The sequence below is a fragment of the Dermacentor silvarum genome, chromosome 6 (assembly GCF_013339745.2).
Source record: "Dermacentor silvarum isolate Dsil-2018 chromosome 6, BIME_Dsil_1.4, whole genome shotgun sequence".
Classification (NCBI taxonomy): domain Eukaryota; kingdom Metazoa; phylum Arthropoda; class Arachnida; order Ixodida; family Ixodidae; genus Dermacentor; species Dermacentor silvarum.
The window spans coordinates 175,310,945-175,333,196 of record NC_051159.1 but is presented as its reverse complement, the minus strand read 5'-3'; the positions used below and the strand labels follow the sequence as shown (position 1 = coordinate 175,333,196).

At 45.2% G+C, this 22,252-nt stretch overlaps 1 protein-coding gene across 15 annotated transcripts in view; it reads right to left on the bottom strand.

Moving 5' to 3' along the window:
- LOC119456428 (sex peptide receptor) overlaps window positions 1-22,252 on the bottom strand; it is a 441,000-nt gene that overhangs the window by 36,040 nt on the left and 382,708 nt on the right. For 12 of the 15 annotated variants that reach the window (XM_049669832.1, XM_049669837.1, XM_049669834.1 and 9 more), the window contains one exon: window positions 9,250-9,296. The exons of the other annotated variants lie outside the window; for them this stretch is intronic. The gene's annotated coding sequence lies outside the window, so the exon portion shown is untranslated. The remainder of the gene's footprint in view (window positions 1-9,249; window positions 9,297-22,252) is intronic. 15 annotated transcript variants of the gene reach the window in all.

Here is a 22,252-nt window from a genome sequence, read left to right as displayed (position 1 = left end):
AATTTCAGACGGAGAGCCGAGCATTATCGAACGCATTGCGACGCTGTTGTCCGTGCAGGTGCTACTTAAAGACCGTCGCCATCGCTCGTCGGCCAACAAAGCTGTGAAGGCACTGTTGTCTTTCTTGAGTGCGACTGGGCCAGCGTTCATAGAAAAAGTATCTATGAACGCCGGACTGGGCTATGTGAACAGCTTTGAATTGCTCAGTCTCACCGCGTGCTTGCGCGAGCTCATCGTGCGCGAGCTCACCGTGAGCTCCCCCCCCCCCCCTCCTCTCTATATCTCATCTTTCTATTCCCTCTTTCCCGTCCCCCAGAGCAGGGTAGCCCACCAGACGCATTTCTGGTTAACATCCTGCATGCCTTCTCTTTTTCTCTCCTCCTCCTCCTTGACATTATCGTCACGCCGTCTTCGTCACGCCATCGTCGTCATCCAATTGTTGTCATGCCGTCGTAGCCATGCCGCTTTCGTCGTTATATTATCTTCATCACTTCAGAATCGTTATCACATTGTCATGCCGTCGCCGCCATAGAGCTTTCGGCTGCGAACAAGGTACGCTTCGAAAGCCACCGACCGCGCGCGCATCCGAGAGGAATGTAGTAGTTCAAACTAGAACGCTATAGAACATCATATACACTTACATTGAAATGTCCTGAATGAAGCGGAGCATTCAAAACCCTGAGTAATTTGGTGAGCTCGCCATCGGGAGCGAAAACGCCTAGCCCACACCAGACCTAACGCATAAACATTCGTGTTACAGATTCTAACCATTCCGAGACATTTTTTATTGCGATAGCAATTATATGAACACTCCAAGCGGATTTCTGCCGTCGCCGTCGCCGCGAGGTTCCGTATGACGTCAAATGGCGATGAAATCGTCTCCGTGTGCCGTATGCTGTATGTGCGAATGAAAGCGCGTGAGGGGCGCGCGTTTTCACGGGCAGCGAACGCACGGCGGAAAGCAAACGCGCGTTCTGCGCCATTGTTCCCTGAAGGGATGCAGAATTAAGCGTCGCTTTTCTCCCTTACAATCACGTTATATATAAAGCAAACGCAACTTCTTCCGCTGCGCGAAAGCCCGTGAGAGGACGGAAGAGATGGAGGGGAGGCGACGTTTAGCTGAGGCACCAAATGCGCATTTATATAAAAATATTGCGAGGCGAGAAGGTGGTAAAGACTTCGGACGCTGCTCGATGACTGTGCCGTTCTGATCTCGTCGAAAACCTGCGAGCCGCCCCAGAGGCACCGGCAACAGTCACCAACGCCGCGCGCGTTCGGTGCGAACGCGGGCTAAACGCCGACGGCGTCGACAACAGTTCTGCGCGTTGCTGGTGCTACTGCATGCGCAAGTTTATACAGATGATAAAACTACTATCCTTATTTCGTATAGCCCTCTACTAATTTGCTATCGCATTTGATGCTTCGCCTTTCGGGTGAAAGTGCGATATTTTTTATTGAGTTATGTGATGATATTGGAAATGTTGGTGAATTTCCTCGCCGGCTTTTCCACATGTGATTATCCTAATGAGTACACAGAAATGGCACGAAGAAATTATCCAATACGAACACGCACGCACGCACATACAAAATAAATCAATGTTAATGAGTTTTCGTTTGGCGAAAGACACATATCAGATTACCATTGTTGCCAATTTATCATTCTGTGCAAGATGTGTCTACTGTATCCGAAAATTATTTATTGTTGTTGCGGATTCTATAGCGAAATAGTCTTGTCTGTAATCATATTATGCAGCGTACGAATGCATACGAACGTCGTTGTACATTTTCGAATGCAGGTGAGCACAACGATTATTCTGTAATGTACCATAATACAATTATAAATAGCGGACGGACTCCACTCGTCAGATAAAATTCGACGACCGACCACCATGCTCACCGACACTGTCGTGAATTGTTTGTTGCTTGCTTTTCTATGCTTATAGTTCGCCTAGTAAAGAGATATATTCTGAACTCTCGGCAGTGTTTATCGATATACAACGTAACACCCTTTTCATAACAAAGGCCGGGTACCACAAGGTAGATACACCTCAACGACGCGCTAACTTCAAGGTTTGAAGCGAAGGCCTTCCACGTAAACTCTACGCTCCCTGCACCCTGTTGGCCAGCCCGAAACCGCATGCAAGCGCGAACTGTGCACGACTCTGATAGTATGGAACAGGGCGGGGTGTCAAGGAAGGTCTACCAGCACGGGGTCACGATTAATGAACCCACGCGCTTTGGGCTGGACCGCTCCACCCTCTGCGCACGTGTTCCCATGGCCAGCGACGACATCGTCACCAAAGAAGGGCGCGCCCGTTGGAGGTCTTCTTTGACGGTAACGGCAATATTCCTTTCTTTTTCAAACTGCCATGTTTGGCACTTGAGGTGCCAGCGCTTCAGGCACGTCCCGTGTGCGTCATTTGATCCCGTACCCCCTCGCCCCAGAATCTGCTTCCCAGAAAGCAGCTTACGCGCCATGTGATATTTTTAAAAGCGAACGCGCCTCTTACTTTTTTAACAGCGGAGCTGTTTAAGCCGGCCGTAAGTGCGTGATGCGTCGGGAAAAATGTGGGCCGATCCTGGCGGTCGTGCAGAAAGAATGCAAGCGCAATGGCACATACCAAGCACAATGGCACAACTAGCGAGGCTGAGCCTGGCTAAGTCTAGGTAAGCATGGTTGGGACTACTTAAACTTAGCCAGTCATCGATAGCCAATCGATATCCAATCAACAGCTAATCGATGATCGATCAATAATCAATAAATTCCGGAAAATGCTGAGGATGATTTGGTAGTGCATAGCCTAGCCCAAATACGTAGCCAATACCTTGCGATAGCCATTCGATAGCCAATCAATAGCCAATCAATAGCCAATCGATAATCGATCAATAATAAATGAATTCCGAAAATTGCTGGGGATGACTTGGTAGTGCTTAGCCTAGCCCAAAAGCCAGGACTAGCTAGGTGCCCATCAGCTCCGCTGTCTCATTAGCATTGCGCCTCCAGTGCAAGCTACGCTTATTTTTTTATTGTTGTTGTTGTTACGGCATATATCGTTCATTGTTTTTGCAGCCATCCATTCAATGTTAGCTGATCTCCCGGGATACTCATGTAAGGCTAGTTCTTCCCGAGAAAAGCACTATAAATTTTATAATAATTTTTGTCTCGCACATACTTATCATGCTAAACTGAATACTGTATTACACGGTTTTCGCACATACCTAGAAGAACAACTCAGCTATTTTCAAGGATGTTTCCCTGCCGAATGTTGGCACCAGTATTGCAGTCTGTACAGAGAGAGAGAGAGAGAAAGGTAAAGGAAAGACAGGGAGGTTAACCAGAGGTTACCTCCGGTTGGCTACCCGGTACCGGGGGAGGGGTAAAGGGATGCGAAAGGAGAGAGCGAAAAAAATAAGTAAAAATAAAGAATAAAAAAAGGAAGGAAAGAAAAGAAAATCACACACGCACACAAAACAGAACTGTTTCTGTGCCCACTGTCACGCAGTCTGCGAAGGTGTTCTCGTGTTGCATCATGTGAACGTTCCATCCTACGTAACACAGTGCAGAGTCACAATTTATCACTGAGTCCGGTGTCTTTCAAGTAACGCAGCAGTGCCTTAAGGGCGGCTCGCGCCGTTGTTTGTGTAGGCCAGTTTCCAAAGATGTTCTTTTCTGTCATTGGGCGTTTGTCCAGTTGATCTATCGTCGCTGATAGAGCTGCTCTCTGCGGGTCTGTACAGTGTGGACAAATGTGTTGAATAGCTATCTGTAAAAGGCTGTGGGAGCCGCCCATTTCATGCAGCCGTTACTGTGCTGCTTCCCCGACCCGCCTATGTACACAGCGCCCTGTCTACCACCATTTGATACGCTCTTCCGAATAAACGTATTAACGGAGTAAGCTAATTTCAGTATTCACACAGCCCAGTGTTTTCAAACTCACGCATATTTTTTTTTTCATCAATTTGTAGCGTTCAAAAGCCAAGAGTGAAGGGAAGCCTTATCGCACCGTAAGTGTTCTATCCTCAATAGTTCTTTTTAGGAGATTGATTTTGCGTCCTTTTCATCAACTTGGCTTCGATCGAACTTTGTAATAAACTCTGCCTCATCAACACCGCGCAGTGCAGTGAAGTCTACGGATCACATCAGCTATCAAGAAACCGGAACCAGAGGCGTCTTTCACCTATTGTCTGCCGCGAAACCGCCCGTGCATGACGTCACTTAAGTGGAGGGATTCCGGAAAGGCTGACTGCGGATACGCTGGTCAAGCTTTTGGTGTTTCTCGGAGACGCGAGGGCGGTTCTCGCTCCCTATTGGCTGGCGCGGCCCTTAGCTCCAGTGCACTGCATGGAGTTGGCGAGACTCGCCACCGCAATCGGGAAGCACGCTCCTGTGAACCACGTCGGAAGCAGTCGCGGCGAGTGACGTGGCGGAGGATGAGCTGCGGACAAACAGCGTAATGAGTAATCTCTCAGCCACGGCTGAGTGCGGGGCTTGGCTAACGTCTCTCTTCCTTCCGTGAAGCGCTGGCTGCGGTCGGCAGCCGCGTCATTTGCATCAAAGCGTTGTTTCCGGCTTAGCCCAAGTACCACGGAGAGAAGGGTTCATTACAAAAGTTGTAACGCGAGCAGCGCGGAAAGGCAAATTGCTAGCACGGCAGAGCCTTCGCGGAGAGCAGATCACCTCGTTAGCATACATACGATGTGAGGTTGAATGTTCTTCTTAAGCGTTTTCTTTTTCTTGCAAAAGAATGTTAGTTTTCGTCTGCAGTATGTTTTTTTTTTTGTTCTCCTAGCTGCTTTCTTTTAGGCAAATGCGCAGCCATTAGCTGCTCGACTGGAAACTCGGAAAAGGCAGCCTTTCGAAAGCTTGGAGGGTACAGCCTGAAAGAAGAAATCTGGATAAATAAGAGAAGAAAACGCGAGATAAATGTAGCCATCCGCGCAACTGTGCTTTTTACACTATATTTAACTGATTGTGGACAAGTTATGCACTCCTGTTTTTTTTTTTTGTTTTTTTGTTTTTTAACTTTTTTTTCTGAGACATTTGATACGTTGTAAGGTACTATACAGAGTCATGATAAGCGTATTGCGATTAATCTGTTGACGGTCAGGCATTTGCCCGAGGGAGGCACCAATATGCTTGTCTTGTTCCGTTCATTACATGCAGTAGTCAGCGTTCCACTACACCTGAATAAAATTCAAAATAACGGGTGTAGCGGTAAACGTCCACGGCAGAACGTGGATGTGGTTTGAACATGCAATGAATGGGAACGAGAACCCTGCCAGCAAGTAAGCAAAAACACTTTACTGTTGTGGTAACAGAACATTATGGACCAAAAGCTGGGGAAGCACGGAGTAATCAGAAGGGCGACGTAGAAAAGGCACATATCGGAGATATCGCTGGCCGAAGACGAAACTAGCACCGCCGTGAAACAAGAACACAAACATTGTCTAAACGTTGTGATTTGTTCAGACCCTACTACAAGTTTATCCGGAACTGTTACTGGCAAAAGAAAGAAACGCCTCTAGAGTGCACAGTGATTATAGCTTGAATTTTGATAATCACTAAACGTTTCACAGAGCGTTTATTGAACAAGGATGGATCAAACGTAGCGGACTGCCGAAGTCCTGATAATTATTAGAAGTGTATCATGCCTGGCTGCATGATGAACTATGTGACATTTGAAGTACTCAACACGTGTTCATCCTAATAATTTTCCTAGGGAGTTAATGTGAATGCACTTTCTTAGATGTTGTACTGAAGTTACATTGATAAGAAAGAAGTGTTCAAATGCTTGTATCGGCATTTAGGACGTAGAAAAACAAGCTAAACATAGTATAGGCAGAAAGATAGCAAGAGTCCTTATATATCTTCATACCACATGGACAACAATAACACTCCGAGGGAGGAATGTGCAGAGCATACTCCTAACTTCAATTTAAATTCATCCAAGACCAGAAGGCTTTTTTTATGAGTGATGCTGGGGATGCTGACGCACAAACTGAGAATACCATTGAAATAACAGCAATTTTTTTTATGTCCAATGATCCCTAGGTAGGCTCTAAAGTCTTTACGTAGGCAGCCAGGATGTGTCTAACGTAATGTGAACACCCACAACAATCTTCAAAAACGCTCAAATTTTGTCGCACAAGTATTGACTTATAGGAATACGGGAGTATGTAAAATCATGGTCGGTATGATCTTACTCAGTGCTATAGCGCTCTATTTTGTCTGTTAGCACCATCAGCACCCCACCCCCTCCCCCCGTCTCGAAGTCGCGAACATCGCGCGCAATGTGAAATCTTTTTCTCTAGCATTCATCACTATTCTTCATTCACTATCCTTTTGTATAATGTAAATTGTTCCTTCTGGTGCAGGCAGGAATTTTGCTCGTGGCATTTGCCAGCTAGCTGCTTTCTTTCTTTTTTTTAACTCTGTGTTCGTTTTATGTCGGCAAACCCAATGATAACAATAACAACTAGCACCTTCTTTCATCTTACGGTACTTTTTTTATTTGCGAACCGAGCTGAAATTCTTTTGGAGATCAAAGGTCGTATGCTGTGAGTGTTCCTTCTCTTTTTCACTTTTTTTCAAATTTGTAATTTTGCTCTTCATCACTGGTGCGCTAGAAGCTGCGCCGACGCCATCGATGGGTTTCGTCATTTAGCGGATGATATATAGCGGATAGATGATAAGGAATGAGTAGAGTCACAAAAATTATATATCTACCAAATTAAACCCAGAACTGATTATTCTGAAGCAAGTAAATATTAAAAATAAACCAAGCTATTTATACTGGTTGGATTAAACTTAGGCAGGCAGGCGGTCTTGATGCACTCGCGTATAGCCGCGATTTCAAGGGTGCCCACTGAAGGGAAAAAGCTCGAAGCATCTAAACGCATTATTCCATGCGCTCTTTTTCTCTCCCTATTGTAAGGCAAAGCTATGCGTGTCATGGTCACACATTCACGCCTTGCATGAGAAACGAAAAGTGGAAACAACATTATTTGAAATATAATCGGGGCGCCTACCGTCGCGCCTCTAACCTAAGCTGCTTCGCATTATCGCGCGCGGAGCCGCAGGTGTTGCCATTCGTTGCGCAATCCAGAGAGGAGAGGGGCGTCGGAGAGGAGAAGAGGAATGCCGAGAGGTGAGGAAATGAGACAAGGAAGGAGAGAAGGGGAGTAGGGAGGAGAGTAGATGTGACAAGCAGATGGGAGGAGGGAGAGGAGGATGCGCATGCGCAGTAGGGGTGTGGACGCCGCACGGCGGATGGAGGGATGGAGGGAGCCAGGGAGTGACATAGCCCCGAGCATAAGATGCTTTGCATCTAAAAAAAAGACCTAAATTTCATGGAAAATTGCTTCGCCCATTTCCAGTTTCTGCCATGTGATGAGAATAAAGGCCACAAAATGCTTTAACTTCTATTGCAGGTTCGCTTTCTACGTCGACGAACATTGAGTAATGGCTTTTGAAGGGGCAACTAATTGCTCGACGTCCTTACTTTTTTTCTTGTCTTCAGCTCTGTAATCATGGTGGGTAAACAAGAACGAACGCGTAGCTTAGAGACGCTCTGAATGAAGCGCACAGTACCTGCACGCGGTAACAAGAACATTTGTGCAGAAACCATCAGAAACGTAAGCGAAGCTCACACTGTTGTGTACCTTACGGAGCTTTCCTTTGTGTTCCAGTATGTTCTTGTCCATAGTTAAAACGTCGTCGTTTTATGCAGCTTTTGCACCTTCGCACCTCGCAGTCCAACGCAGGCATGAAAGCGAGACGGGGGCCTATGCGTGAACTTCATCGCAAACATGTGTCTCGTTCTTGTTGTGTATAGTAGAGTTGCACAACACGCAATGCCGGGTGCCGCTTCTGCCGCCGACTTGGGCCGATCCCAAAAGTGGTGCTTTGTCACTTAGCGTCGGAGCTAGAGCACTGCACGGGCTCGGGCTTACCCGAAAGCCCGGGCCGGGCCGGGTAGAACAGTTTTTTCCCGGGCTCGGGCCGGGCTCGGGCACGGCGTGTGCTTTTTGACCCGGGCCCGGGCCGGGGTCGGGTTTTTGGACGCGGGCCCGGGCTGGGCTCGGGCTTTCTGGTGGTGTGCATGTAATGTGCAGCGAGTTATTCTCGGGCGTCTCAACTCTGAAAAACATTATTTTTCGGTTTCGGGCCGGGTTCGGGCCGGTTTCGAGTCGGGCTCGGGCCGGGCTCGGGCCTAAGGTAAAGGGATGGCGGGCCGGGCCGGGCGGGTAACGTAGATTATTTCCGGGCCCGGGCCGGGCCCGGGTCTCGCCATAAAAGTTTTGATCGGGCTCGGGCGGGCCGCCCAACGTAAAAACGGGCCCGGGCCGGGCCCGGGCTGAAAAAATCGGCCCGTGCAGTGCTCTAGTCGGAGCAGTCTAGCTGTGACAGATTAATGACGGGAACTGGTGCGCTCTCAGTTTCATAAGTAAATTTTTGCTAAGCGACGCAACGCACGCGCCAAGCACTTCTAGGTGATAGCCTCCACGAAGGAAACAGTGATTGGCATACTCTCATCTCATGCATGCGTTTAATGGGTAGAGCATCAAGCTGCGGCGCCGGCTGAACTTGGCTTAAATCCCGTGATTAAGCTCGTGTATTTATTAACAGACATCCTATGTTAAACGCGCTGTGACGCCTTCGTGGTGCATAAACTCAACGACTAAATACGTGAACATTACATCCGCTCGCCCCCTGAGCTCTCCACGGCGAGCAACTTAGACAACCCACTGACGCTAAACTACGTGCAGGTAAGCAAAGAAAGGTTCGCTTCATATTGCAAGACAGCAGCCGTTTCTACATGATTTTGACAGCAGCGCATCATATATACATTCGTTATTTTCATGACGTCTTCTACGAGAGACTGCATGCTCTTCATAGGTTCCACAACATTTCAAGAAACGATTGTAAAGATAAAATTTCACGGAAACGAACCAAAAGAAAATACGTGATTGGCGGACAGAACTGTTTTCTTTGTTGCTGCTGCAAAATAAGTATAATTCGGTATGCATTTCAAAACCAGGGCTACTTAGATTAAACAGGAATAGGGAAGATGTCAAAGCACGACCTAAGGCACTCACATTGTTCAGCTGACTTATTTGGGTGGTTTTTCATGCCTATGTGCCAAATTTACTGCTCTTCACATGTTTACTTATACATTTACACTCATGAAGGACACACTTATGCAAAGTATAGCTTTGCTTTTTTCACGTAATAAAAGGAACACTTACGGCTTGGCAGGCCCTTCTCTTTCTGAAGCGTTGTCATGCGTCAGCGCCTATATGGGAAAATAACAGAAAATGATGTGATCAAATGATGCGAACACACTAACGCTACGGCCAAGCAAGAAACTCGTTAAGTAATAATCGACAATAGGCTTTGGGAGCAACAAAAGTGTAAACAACGCTTTAAAGTTGAACTAAGCCATTGGCAGGATGGGGCACTGTTGGCAATATTTCACATCGCACGCCAAGTTCCTAAGTCATAGACATATATGAGTGTATATATATGTATATATATACTCATTGATGTCTATGACTGAGAAATTGTTCCCTTGTATACAAGGGAACAAATAATTAGGTACCGGCTACTGAAAGAGCAGATGGTTACACTCAACTTAGTCATGCGAGCCTCTTGTACTGGCTAAGACAATATGTTGGTTTTACGTGGCGATATTTCTGTCAGATCAACGCCGGCCTTAAGAAACTGATATATGTGCAAAGTACCTGAGACAATGGAACACGCACTTGCTGCGTGTCCCCAGTATGGCTGCGAAGTCATGCATTGACTCTTTGTTAGCCATTGAGGAAATTAATCTTATTGGGCCTTTGGCCAAGATCAATGAAAGGAGCCATCAAAGCTCTCTAAGAACCTTTAGTTGACACAAACTTAAATTCAAAGTTGCAACGGGGCCTTGGACACGAACTTGCATATAGGATCATTCAACTGCCTTTCCTCATCATCACTCTTCACATTTTTTAATTATATATTCCTTAGGAGATGTTGTCGCCTTTAATCGGTGCCAGATACTTCTTTTTACATAGAGACAGAAAGCAAAATAATTAACTTAAATACCTGAAAACTAAACATCAACTGCAAACCGCGATAACACGAAATCCAGTCGCATGAGTACACTAATACCACACTAAATCTGAAAGTCCACTCATAAACACAGCAACACAAAGTCCGGCCACACAACAAAATAAGATCATGACACACAGGAAAACACTTATTAGATTCAAATGAAGCTAAACGAGCCCAGGCAATGAATGGACCAAAGTCCGGTCAAATTATTCATGTAGAGTGAGCTTATCAGAGGTAAACACTCTATTCGATAATATCCCGGATTATTGCTCGCTTCTATAAATATTTATAAGGACAGTAACGCTCGTCTTGCAATGAATGTGTTGGCCAAGGGCCTAAGGTCTTTTTAAGGCGGAAGGGCCTACGGTCCAATGCTAGTAAATCACGTGCTAAGCGTTGGCTCTGTGTGTCCCGTTGCGGACATCGAATAAGAAGATGCAGTATATCCTCATGCGCGTGACCACGAGTGCGTTCCCGAGTATCAGCTCTTGATAGTTTTTGTAGAATGTGTTTGGTATACGCGGTACCGAGCCGCAGACAGTGAACGAGCGTTTCAAAGGCTCTGGTTGTATCCAATGCGAACGGGATTTTAAACTGAAGCGAAGGGTCAATGTGAAATAAATCTGAAGATTTCGACTTGTCATCAAGGCCATGTCACTCTGTAACGACGGGCTGAGATCTACCTTAGCACGTGCCGCAAATCGCCTTTTGTTAGAGGGAGACCAGCTGTGACGTTGTTAAGAAGTGCTTGTCCAGCTGCCTTCTCTGCTGCAACATTACATGGATATTGCAGTGGCCAGGTATCCGTTGCAACATTATTGTTTCAATGTATTCTGGCTTATTGTTCCAGGGGTATCTGCGCTGGGTTCAAAGGCTAACCGACTGGAGATAGCTGATGGCTTCGCGTGCGTTGTGACCTCGCGTGCCTGGTTCGCGTTGAAGCGAAGCAGCACGAATGGTAATTCACTTGCTGCTGCTGCCGCTCTTCATCGCGCCAGCGTTCTTACAGCGAGTGTCCGCGGATATCGAGTGAGATGTGTTCGTGTTCGCCTGTGCGCGCGTGAAAATGTGCTTATTAATTTAGTTAGTAAGCAGATGTTTACAGCAGTTTATATAGCTGATAAAGAGACTAACGTTAAACTGTATAGCTATCCAATAATTTGCTATCCAATCAATGGTACGCCTGTCGGCCGAAAATGCGAATTTCTTTTCTTCCCCTTCCCTCAAAGCCGAGCGGTAGATTAGAGAACTATTGCCTCAGGCTGACTGACCTCTCTGCGTTTCCTCAGTAAATCTTCCACTCTCTCTCTCTTGTTCAGGGTTCTTTGGGACTCTCATGAAGAACTTCTTTACAGCATGCGAGTGGGCCTTGCGAGGTGGTTCTCGGCATGTCTTTAATTGTAATATAATACTTCTGTGAGTCGGGACTAATTATTTACAGGTTATTTATTTATTTATTTATTTATTTATTTATTTATTTATTTATTTATTTATTTATTTATTTATTTATTTATTTATTTATTTATTGCGACATCGATATACTGTGCATCACTTTAAGGCAGGTTCGTAGCGCTTGCGTGTCATAACGAGTAGCGAGGAATTGTACCCGCTGTTCGCGCACTGAATCCTTTTTCCTCGGCACTTGCCGTCACTGCAATGTATGTCAGACCGCAGCAGGCTCGTGTGAACGCTGTCCCGTGAGACTTTCGCAGATCGACGGATTCTGACACGACCCGCTCGGTATGCACTCGTGTAAATGGAGGCAGGAATAACTCGGTGAAATCGATCGCCCGTAAAACGTGTAACAATGAATTTGGCAAAAGCCTCCGCGTATAGCTTTGGTGTTGCTAAATGAGCCGACACGTGCAAGTGCGTGACTGAGTCCTACGTATTGATGAAGAAAGATAGTCTTAGGTGGGCGGCTTTTCGGTGTTTAAAGACATCAGTGCCCAATTCACGAAGTCCGCGGTTATCATAGTCGACGATGGTTGGCAAAAGACCGCGGCGCTTACAGCTCATCTATCATGGCATGTCCCGCGAAATCACGATAATGGTCGAAAGCTATTCACTGTCACGTGGGGCCCATTTTCTTCCTGACATTGCTCAATGCTTACTCATAAAATGTACCTTTCTTTTTTGGCAGAGAGGTGTTCGTGTAGAAACGGTAGCACCGAGCTGTACCTTACCCCTAATTTGTTCCCTCACAGGTTTTTTTAACACAGCCACTCCTATTCCATAATGCTCTTTTCTCTTTCCTCTATTTCGCAGCATGCCTGCAGTGACCACACTTCTAGAACACGCAGTGCACGTCTTTGGCTTTTCTTCCCTCTTCCCGGAACTCTTTCCCCAGCTAATAAACGCAAACCATGTGCGACCTGGTTAACATCATTGGCTCTTTTTTCTTTATCTCTCTCTCTCTCTCTTTGATCGCGTGCTCAGTGCCTGTGACTTGCCGTAGCTGAAATATGGTTGTCGATTGCAGCAAACAAGACACAATGTCGATTGGTGGAACGTGACAGGGATACTCATGCCGACGTTGATGATCTGTGCCACGCCAGGGAAACGACGGCCACAGACTCTTGTTTTCGCTCAAACATCACATGTTATATTATTTACTCTGTGGAGTCTGTAAGAAAACTGCAACGTTCGATATTGGGCGTGGTACCGAAACTTTTCTGATTCAGAAGTCGGCATGACGTTTGACTGGTGTTTTCTTCTTTTTTTTCTTTTTTTCATAAGGACAACCACCAAATGAAATTTTATATGTACCTGACTGTCGTGACGGCTTAAAAGATGAAGAGGACTGACGGTTCAAGCGCGAAAAAATGCTAATTTAGCTACGCTGCATGATTGGGAACACCCTTCTCTTTTTTATATCTGTGCGGTTAGTGGCACGAATTGTGGCGCAAGGCAACTAAGTACTCAGTCAGAGTACAGATCCTGGGCATTGAGAAAGTGCTATTGCTGTTGTTTGTTTTCAATAATGTTACATCGAATCATTTCCCCAACTAGCTGTATGAGTGCTACACAGGGCCGTGTGTTTATAAACACTCCTGATCGAGACAGACTGATAGCAGCTAGATTTCATGGTTTATATTGGGAACAGTATCAGGTAAAGTATCACAGAGACTGAACTTACACTTACAACTATCTTTTTCAGATATCGGCAGCAATAGAAATTGAAATGCAAAAGTGTGTCGTGCTTGTTAAAATAGCGCCCCAAAATTGACCTTCTATTGCTATTTATTGGTCCCAAATGACTAAAAATAGCTAATGATGTTCTCATTTCAAACTCAGTAGTGTGTAAACAGTTTGACTCATAATGATAGATCATGCAGACCGTAAATATCATTCAACAAATAAGTGCATTCTTGAACTTCTTAATAACAATGACTTATGTGACCAGCTCCTTGTAGAAACTGAAACACGGAGTTGAGGTAGTGAAGGGAGTTACTAGCTATACCAGAAATAACTCAAATGAAAGGAAGTATAACTAATAGATGCGAATTGAAACTTATGGAAGCATGTAATTAGTATATAATGGAAGTATGTAATGCAAGTATGTATAATGGCATAGTGACAGAATGGGTGTGTGTGAAAGTTTTGCCCTGAAACTTTCTGGAGTCACAGCAGCACCAAACATAAAAAGGGTTTTAAACAAACAATAGCACTTCCAAGACGCTTCAGGCGCTGATCAGATCACGGCTCACTGGAACGACGTGCTGAACGTGCTAACGTGCTAACTCTGAACGAGGTACAGAGTTAGACTCCCGTCTAGGCGAGTATAAGATGAAGAATTTGCTTCTACTTTGTTAGCACGTGATATAGTAGCAGCACTGTTACCACGTGTCTAGTGCTACCAGGTAACGCCGTAATTGCTGAGCGGTGCTTGAAATTGGCAGTGATACGCGAGGCCGAAAGACCCTTCCGAAGCTTTGCCGAAGCCTGGTTCACGTCACCGATAAGAGTACGAATGTCCCACTTACGGGCTGTATATAAAACGACAGCGCTTTACGTGATAAGAAATAGCTTTACTGCTGCTAAATTCTTCTCCCACAAAATAGATTTGTATGAAAAGCCGAAATGCGCTTTAATTTATTCTTTCCTTGGCCTCTTCTAAACGTAATGCATAATGCGCCATAAATGCGAGCTACACTTGAAAGAAGCATCAGATATTAAGAAATATCGGCCTTTGGATATATGAGAATAAATGCGCAGGCATCTGCATCACGTAGTTTTTCACCGCGTCCCTCGTCAAGAGCGAACGCTTTGGAACTACGCATTGTGTCTGTACTGCTACTACACTACCAACCTGCGTTCGTCGCTCAAGATTCCTTGCATTATAATTCCAAGTTCGCGTTTTTATGAAGCGTTGCCGGTGTGCGCCACTTTCATGCTTTCGCGCGCAAGTAGGCACAAAGAAAGGGCGCTCGGCAGCGGCTTCCGTTTCATCCCGTAATATTCTCGAGACAGCGAGGAAGAACCTGCCGCAAGTGGTAAATCCCCCAAAGCAGGATACATTACGAAGAATGAATGCGAGGCTGGCGGCCCCGGCGCGCAGATCGGAAACTGCAACCGCGCGTGGTGCCATTCCCAAGAGGAGACAGCGAAGGCCGCCGCATTTGTGCGTAGCTGGGTAACCAGGGTAATCTTCTCGGCGCGGGCTGCACCGATGATAATTGTTTGCGTGAGACGCCCATTACTGCAGCAATTAGCGCTTCTTAACGGAGGTTGCGGAGGGGGGGGGGGGAGATCATCTTGATTTCAAGGGAAAAAATAATGTGCACGTGCGATCAAAGGAAGCCCGCAGTGCTTGCTCCCAAATATGTAGCTATGGATGCAACTGACGATGCAAGCCACTGAGTCGGGTTGTACTAGCAGAGATTACTTTTGATGCAGTCTCTAGTGCCAGAAATGATGAAGCCGATGTTGTGATTACTGCAGGAGCACACGTGTATTCCCTCCGGGAAAAGCGTATACTATCAGTTTTGACGGGGCGGCTTACGGCTTGTTAGCGTTAACTCGTTAGCGTTAACGTATTGGACTCGTAGCGTTAACGAGTCAAATAATGTCTTTTTCGAAGTGGCATAATATTTTGTATGGAGATCAAACTTCTTTACAAAAACTTTAGTTTTATTCATTTTTGTCAACCTCGCACGTAAGTGTGACATCGCGTTATCATTTTCATTTTTTCTATGTTAACTTGCATTTCTTAGTAGTTTTTCTTTTCTATCATAGCGCCTTAGCCCACAAATAAGTGAAATCAACTATCAAGAAGTGCGTGCTTACAACCCCTCCACCTGATCCCCTAGCTCAACCTACCTCTAATCCCGGCATTACGAACTCCCCAGCTTCATCTCAATGCCTTCTCTTCTTATTGTCATCAGTATACTGATGACTTTACACGCCTTTAAAGAACTGAATATCAAGGCAGGTATACGGCTTTGAAGGGCCGCTTCATATAGTAAATGGCCTTCACGCTATCGTTTGCTACGAGGATCGAGCGCAGTGCACAGTAGGGAGTTGTATGTTTCATCATGTCCAGGAATTATTATTATTATTATTATTATTATTATTATTATTATTATTATTATTATTATTATTATTATTATTATTATTGTTGTTGTTGTTGTTGTTGTTGTTTTTAATATTACTGATTCTCCCCTACAGTGTTTTGTTTTTTTGGTTTGTAATGTATGCGTGCGCCAGCACTCAGTGTTGTTCCTGGGCACGTTAAATAAGTATTATTATTATTATTATTATTATTATTATTATTATTATTATTATTATTATTATTATTATTATTATTATGAACAATGTTCCTTCAGTCATTAGTCAAACTTCCCCGTAATGCATCAGCCTAACTCGATGGGCAGCATTTTCAAAAACTGGAACTACTTCAGAAGATCTGCCGGACAAGAACAGTGCTATAACGCAGCGCAGAACTTTCGACTAAGTGCCGTAAGTGCCTGTATGGTTAGAAGGGAGTTATAACTTTATAAGCTATATAACTGAAAGTTGAAATTCGGAAGACTTTCTTAAATACCATGTTTTTGAACATGCTATTTATTGATGTACACTGATTCATTACGGTGAAGTTTGCCAGATGACCGAAAGGAAACTGTCCAGAATTCCTTGCTAAGTAGGGCATGCTACGCGGGGAAAGACACAGAAAAAAAGAGACTATTTACACTATATTTAACATGGCAGCGAAGCCAGAGACCAAGGTGGAACCCAGGTTGCGCCAAGCCCAGATGCTCGTCTTCGTTTTCATTTGCGCCATGCCTCTTGAGCGTCTGTTGTATCGCAACAATATCATAGTTGCTAAACTTAACAATTGAAATTTTGTTCCAGCGGCTGCCAATGCATGTGACCACTGCAGCGCAGTCTACAGAGACCAGCGAATGCTGTTTTGTATGAGTGCTCCAAGCAGTGGTTGCAGTGTGAGCAGTGAATGGGTCCTGTCTGGGTAATGATGTCTGTTTCTTCTGTCCGTCCGTCCTCAATCTGCGCTGTTCTTCACCATGAACGCAAAACAACTTGCCCAACTTTCAGCCTAGTTACAGCATTTTTTGAGCTTCAGGTACTTGTGTCGTTGCTGTCCAAGAACACATGGCGTAGACGGTAGCAACACCGAAAGTAGTCTATAGAGCGGGACCGTAAAACCACCTTCGAACAACGCGCGACATGTTAAGTAATTTCTTTCAAGTGAAGCCGCTGCCCGCTGGCCTATGCTCTTCCTATACAGCGCGTGCAATCGAACTGGCTCATTGTAGTGCACCGTGGACTCTCGACGAATGTCAAAGGCACTCAGCAGCACACCTTGAGCTGTCACGTGCAGATTATCTATCCCTGTTGCTTTCTTTGGCATTGTTCCTTACTGGCACTTCTTCGAACAAAGGCCGTCACACATTCTCTAAGTGCACCGTCGCTGGTGCTATACCTGCGCACTAATTACAGGTTTCTTTATTGAAAGCCGACACATTCGTAGGCGTCTTTCATACACGGGGTGAGCAATAGACCTAATGATAACAGTACGCACTGTAAGTGCCGATCATTGTGAGAGGTAAACAGCTCGATATGTTCAATAGGCTTTATACAGCGTCTGTGCTTTGCATATGGGTGTCAAAGGACACCAGAGAAACCTGGCGCGAAAAGCGCTATTTATTTACGTATTTTGCTTTTTCTTAAAAAGCACATACAGCTTCTAAACACAAAATAACTGAAGAAAGATGTGAAAGCATTCTCCGCTAGACGCATTTCAGTCTGCCGGACAGAACGCATTGAACTCGCGTTCTGTCGCGGTAGCTGTTTCGTGCTTTGTGAACTGTTCGCAAGAACACGTACTTAAGTGCTTTTCGTATTGCTGAGGTTTCGCAGTTTTAGATGCGAAGCAGCTTATGGTCGGGGCTATGTCGCTCCCTCCCTCCCTCTCTCCATCCGCCGTGCGGCGCCCACACCCCTACTGCGCATGCGCATCCTCCTCCCCCTCCTCTCTCGGCATTCATGCGCATCCTCCTCCCCCTCCTCTCCTGTCCTTGTCTCATCTCCTCTCCTCTCGGCATTCCTCCTCTCCTCTCCGACGCTCCTCTCCTCTCCGGATTGCGCAACGAATGGCAACACCTGTGGCTCCGCGCGCGATAATGCGAAGCAGCTTAGGTTAGAGGTACAGTGTACTAGGAGAGTTTTCTAGTACACTGTAGTTAGAGGCGCGACGTTAGGCGCCCCAGAGGCACCGGCAACAGTCACCAACGCCGCGCGCGTTCGGTGCGAACGCGGGCAAAGCGCCGACGGCGTCGACAACAGTTCGGCGCGTTACTGGTGCTGCTGCATCTCACAGTTAATACAGCTGATAATACTACCTTTAGTCGACCCCATGGCTGCTTCGCATACTACTCAGGAGCCCGGTTGGGGTTCCTTTGTAGCAAATTGCTACATTTTGGTGGAAGTCTCAGTTTCCCTTTAATTACTCAGGGTTGCCCTACGTCAAGATGGTGTCATTTTTTTTTTTTCTCTTTAGATCGCTCTTCGGAGTAAAGGTTATGCGGTGCCTCTACGAGGTACCAGCCTGTCCTTACATACATTTATCGTTTAAAAAACCATCACGGACACTTAAGAGTGCTTACGTGTGGGAATGCCAAAGCATTATAGTCCCTTTGGTGAAATGTCTATTCCGCGTGTCTAGTCCGCGCAAGCCTTCGCCTGCGTCCTAACTGCGCCTCTGTAAGTCCAAATCAAAACGCGCCAAGTGCGTCAACACGCTCACTAGCCCGCGAGGAGTTCATAATCAAAAGGACCACTCAGCGCCGTTCAATTGGACATTAATTCTTTGTGTTTTAAACACTCATTTTATACAATCATGACGTGGCGCCACCTCTTCCCCATTGGTTGCGCCATCACGTGCCCAACGACACATGCACTAGACCACACGTTTAGTCAGCATGGCTGCGACGTGACGTGTGCACGCACTAGACCACCTTTAGTGAACCAGAACCATGGAGCCGCCGTGGAACTGGGGAAGCGTGCTCGTCTCGCATCCTGACATGTTTTTTCTCTTTGCGCTGTCGGCCATTTTTGGTACCATATTTCGGTCACGCCGACAACGCCTTCGGATTTTCGCCTCATGGGGTACATAATGTTTTCGCATTAAAATGTTTGTTTGCTCTGTTTCAAGGCGCTACGAAAGCATGAATTGACGTGCTCTGTACACTTCCCAAGCTTCTACGGATTTTTGTTCACGAAAGATGTTCACGCGCGTATTTTTGAACAGAATACGGGAGTGAATACGCTTTAAGGCACATGACGTGCAACCGCATGCTCGCGATATGCATATATAAAAGGAGGGCGCATGAATACACTTCAACCAGGTGTTCGCCCAGAACATCGTTTGAAAACGCTAGACTTGACATCGGCTGTTCACGTGGCCTGATTGGGACATCTCTGGCACTTGCGCAAAAAAAAAAAAAAATGAACATATATCATCAGCCGTTCACGTGTTCCGTGGCAAGGCCCCTATACTTCTGATCCTGAGCACATACGCTGATACGGCCGATTACAACCGTAATGTTCGCGTTATGTGCTATAAAAGTGTTCAGGTTGCGAATATAACATTGTGCACTTGCATACTCTGTGCGATGTAGAAGGCTTTGAATTGTATGCTTCTGCGAGCACACTTTGCTATTTATTCACACTGCGCAAATTGACGTAAGACAATCAGGCAAATGAAATGTTTAATGATGTTTTCTTTTGCTGTATGTGTTTATGGGTTTCACAGAAATTCTACAAATGTCCCAGAATGGCTTGAATAAGAGATGTCTCGCGTACATTGCTTTGGCTCTCCGTGTTGGCTGAGTCTCACCTGTTGATTTCTTTTGTCAGTTTAGGAGCACTGGAATATTTGGCGTAAAGTGCGCAATTGAGATACACGGTACATTTCGGGATGCCGGAGATTAGAAAGAAGCTTGGGTGGTAACTTTCGGGGTTTTCTGCTTTATGCCCTTAATCTCTACAGGACGTTTTTCTTTCTTTTTTTACTAGGATCACTCAAACTCCATCACAAGCTTTGTCACGAGGCGTTTCGGTTTGACGTAATAGCAGGCATGCCTTTCGACATTCCCGATGTGCTTGGTTTGAGCATTGTCTGGATGGATCGTTGAACTTTGACAAAGAATATTTCTAATAAGGTGCGATTTTCAAGATATCTTTTTTAAATAAGGGTTAATTAAGATGTGGCTTCCTCCAAATTTCTCACATAGAGAACGGCCCCCAAGGTATAAATAAAAAAGTTACCTAATAATTTTTTGTTCATTAGCATTCTCAAGCTTACTTTATAGCGACAATGTATATACATCTCACCTTACGTCTCTGTAAGAACGCCAGGTTCGCTACGCTCACAGCCGTCTCATTAAAAAAATCAGTATTGTGTAAAAACAACACCCTACATATTGCTCTACAAGATTTTCGCGAGCAAGAGTGAGCTCCCTATGAAGTTTGTACAAATAACCTGAACAGGACGTCGTGTTGTGCCACTCTTCAGGTGCCACACGTCATGAGCGACACAGAGCTTATACATATCAGCGTCATGTATTAAACGAGGTTATGAAAAGGCGCGCTGAAACAAGCTACAGATATCTGCAGCATGTTACCTGAAACTATGCAATACCCTGAAGGTATCATGTCTGTTTATATGCATTTTGAAAGAAAAAAAATTTATGGGTGAACTAAAATTCAACTCAACAATTATGACTCGTAACTGTGACAAGAATGGCAGGAAAAAAAAGAGGGAATGAGAGGGAGGTTAGCCAGTTCAAGTACCGGCTGGCTTGGGAAAAGGTTGATAATAAAAGATCATTCTAAAAAGTATCCGAGATTAAAACGCTCTGATAACAAACCAATAATCTCTTAAATACAAGTAGGTTTTCACCACGTACACCCATTTCTCAGACCGATGAACACATTTTGTGACAATAGAAGCGAAAAAAAGTAGATTTAATCCTGTAAATGTCGACATACTTTTACGCGACGAAAGAAAATAACACTGTAGAGAAGACGACCAGCGCTGCTTCAAGGGCAAGAAAATACTGCCCAGTAGGTGGTGTGGCAGGTCTCCTGCATCTTATTAAGCCCAAACCAAGCTTATTTTTACAGAAAGAAAGAAAGCAAGTAAATAGAGACAAACAAGTGGGTTCAATCTGCCAGACACGGAATTGGTTGTTCTAGCTGACGTCGCGTCTGCACTGCATGCTGAAGCCTACATTTTTCGTAGACTCAAGTGCAACAAAAATAAGAAACGTGCTGTTACACGTGCTGGGAAAGCCGGAAACATGAAGAAACTTTAAGAAAAAAAGAGGTTACTTTAATGCTAGAGCCCGCGTTAGTTTCAAAGGAAGATCGCCACGAAGATGCGTTTTGTCACGCACAACGTTGAGCGCCAGTGACAAGTTCTAACTTCTCACTTCGAGACACTGCGAAGGCCTGGCATAGGTCTGCCCTATCCGCTTCTCCTACAGTCGCTCCATCATCGCAAGCTGTAGTAGCTTACTTTAGGGTAAACAGGAACCAAATTAGTATGCATTTATGCGGAATACGAAGTGACGTTGCAGCGGTTCGAAACGCACCATCTGCCTCTGCAAAAATTCCGAATTGTCAGCGCCTGGCTATGCGAACATGGTTTTAAGCCAGTAAGTACAACGCAGGCCGTTTACAGGCGCCAAACTTTGCGTGGGAAGGTCTTTCGAACTTGTCATGTGTAGTTTACAGATGCCTCGGACTATAGGTGCAGTGTCTGCAGTGTCATCTGACGGCAGACGAATACCGTGCCGCGTCAAGACTGCCACTCTGTGTAGCTCAGAAGTAATGCTGGTATGCTAATCGGCCTTCTTTTTGCTGTCGACATGTACTTGTACCTACACCGAAATATGTTGTGAAGGTGCTTCACTAGCCAATGTTTTGTGGGCCCTCGTAAAATGCAACATGCTCACAAAAAAAAAATGTTTTTGCGGTTGTGGATGTGTGAATGCTGGCTGTATTTGCCGGTGTTGAAGAGACGCTTCAAACGAATGAACTGAGGCTTGGAGCTCTTGTTTTTGTTTAGAGAACTGTTCACGCATGCTATAGTGCTAGCAAAATTACATGTTCAATGCAGTTTTCAAGATTGCAGCATTACCCCTTGTTTCGAATAAGCATTTAGCAATTTTAGTTTTCAGCTGTTTCGTCTAGAGTAGTAACTGCGCTGTCTTGTCGGTCGAACGAGTGCAAAACGAAAGGCATTCAGAACGTTGCCACCCCTCTCGCAAGCAGGAGTCACAAGCTTCTCTACAATACTCGTGAAATTGACATATATAGATTAATAAGCTCAAGTTATTAAGCTTTTAATGAGCTCTTCACGACAGCCGTGCTACGTTGAATGGGTGTTCGCAATGCAAAAAAAAATGAAAACAATGAAAAAACAAGAAAAAAGGACGTCATCAAGGCATCGGCCCAGTTTACCCACTCATAAGGCGTGATAAGAAGTGCACAAAAGGTAGCATGTCACAAATATGACTTTCACGTTTCCAAAACATCTTAAAACTTTTAATAGGCAATAGCCAATGAAGTTCACGTATTAAAGACGTATCTCGATAATGTTAATATTTTGTAAGCAGTAGTCAA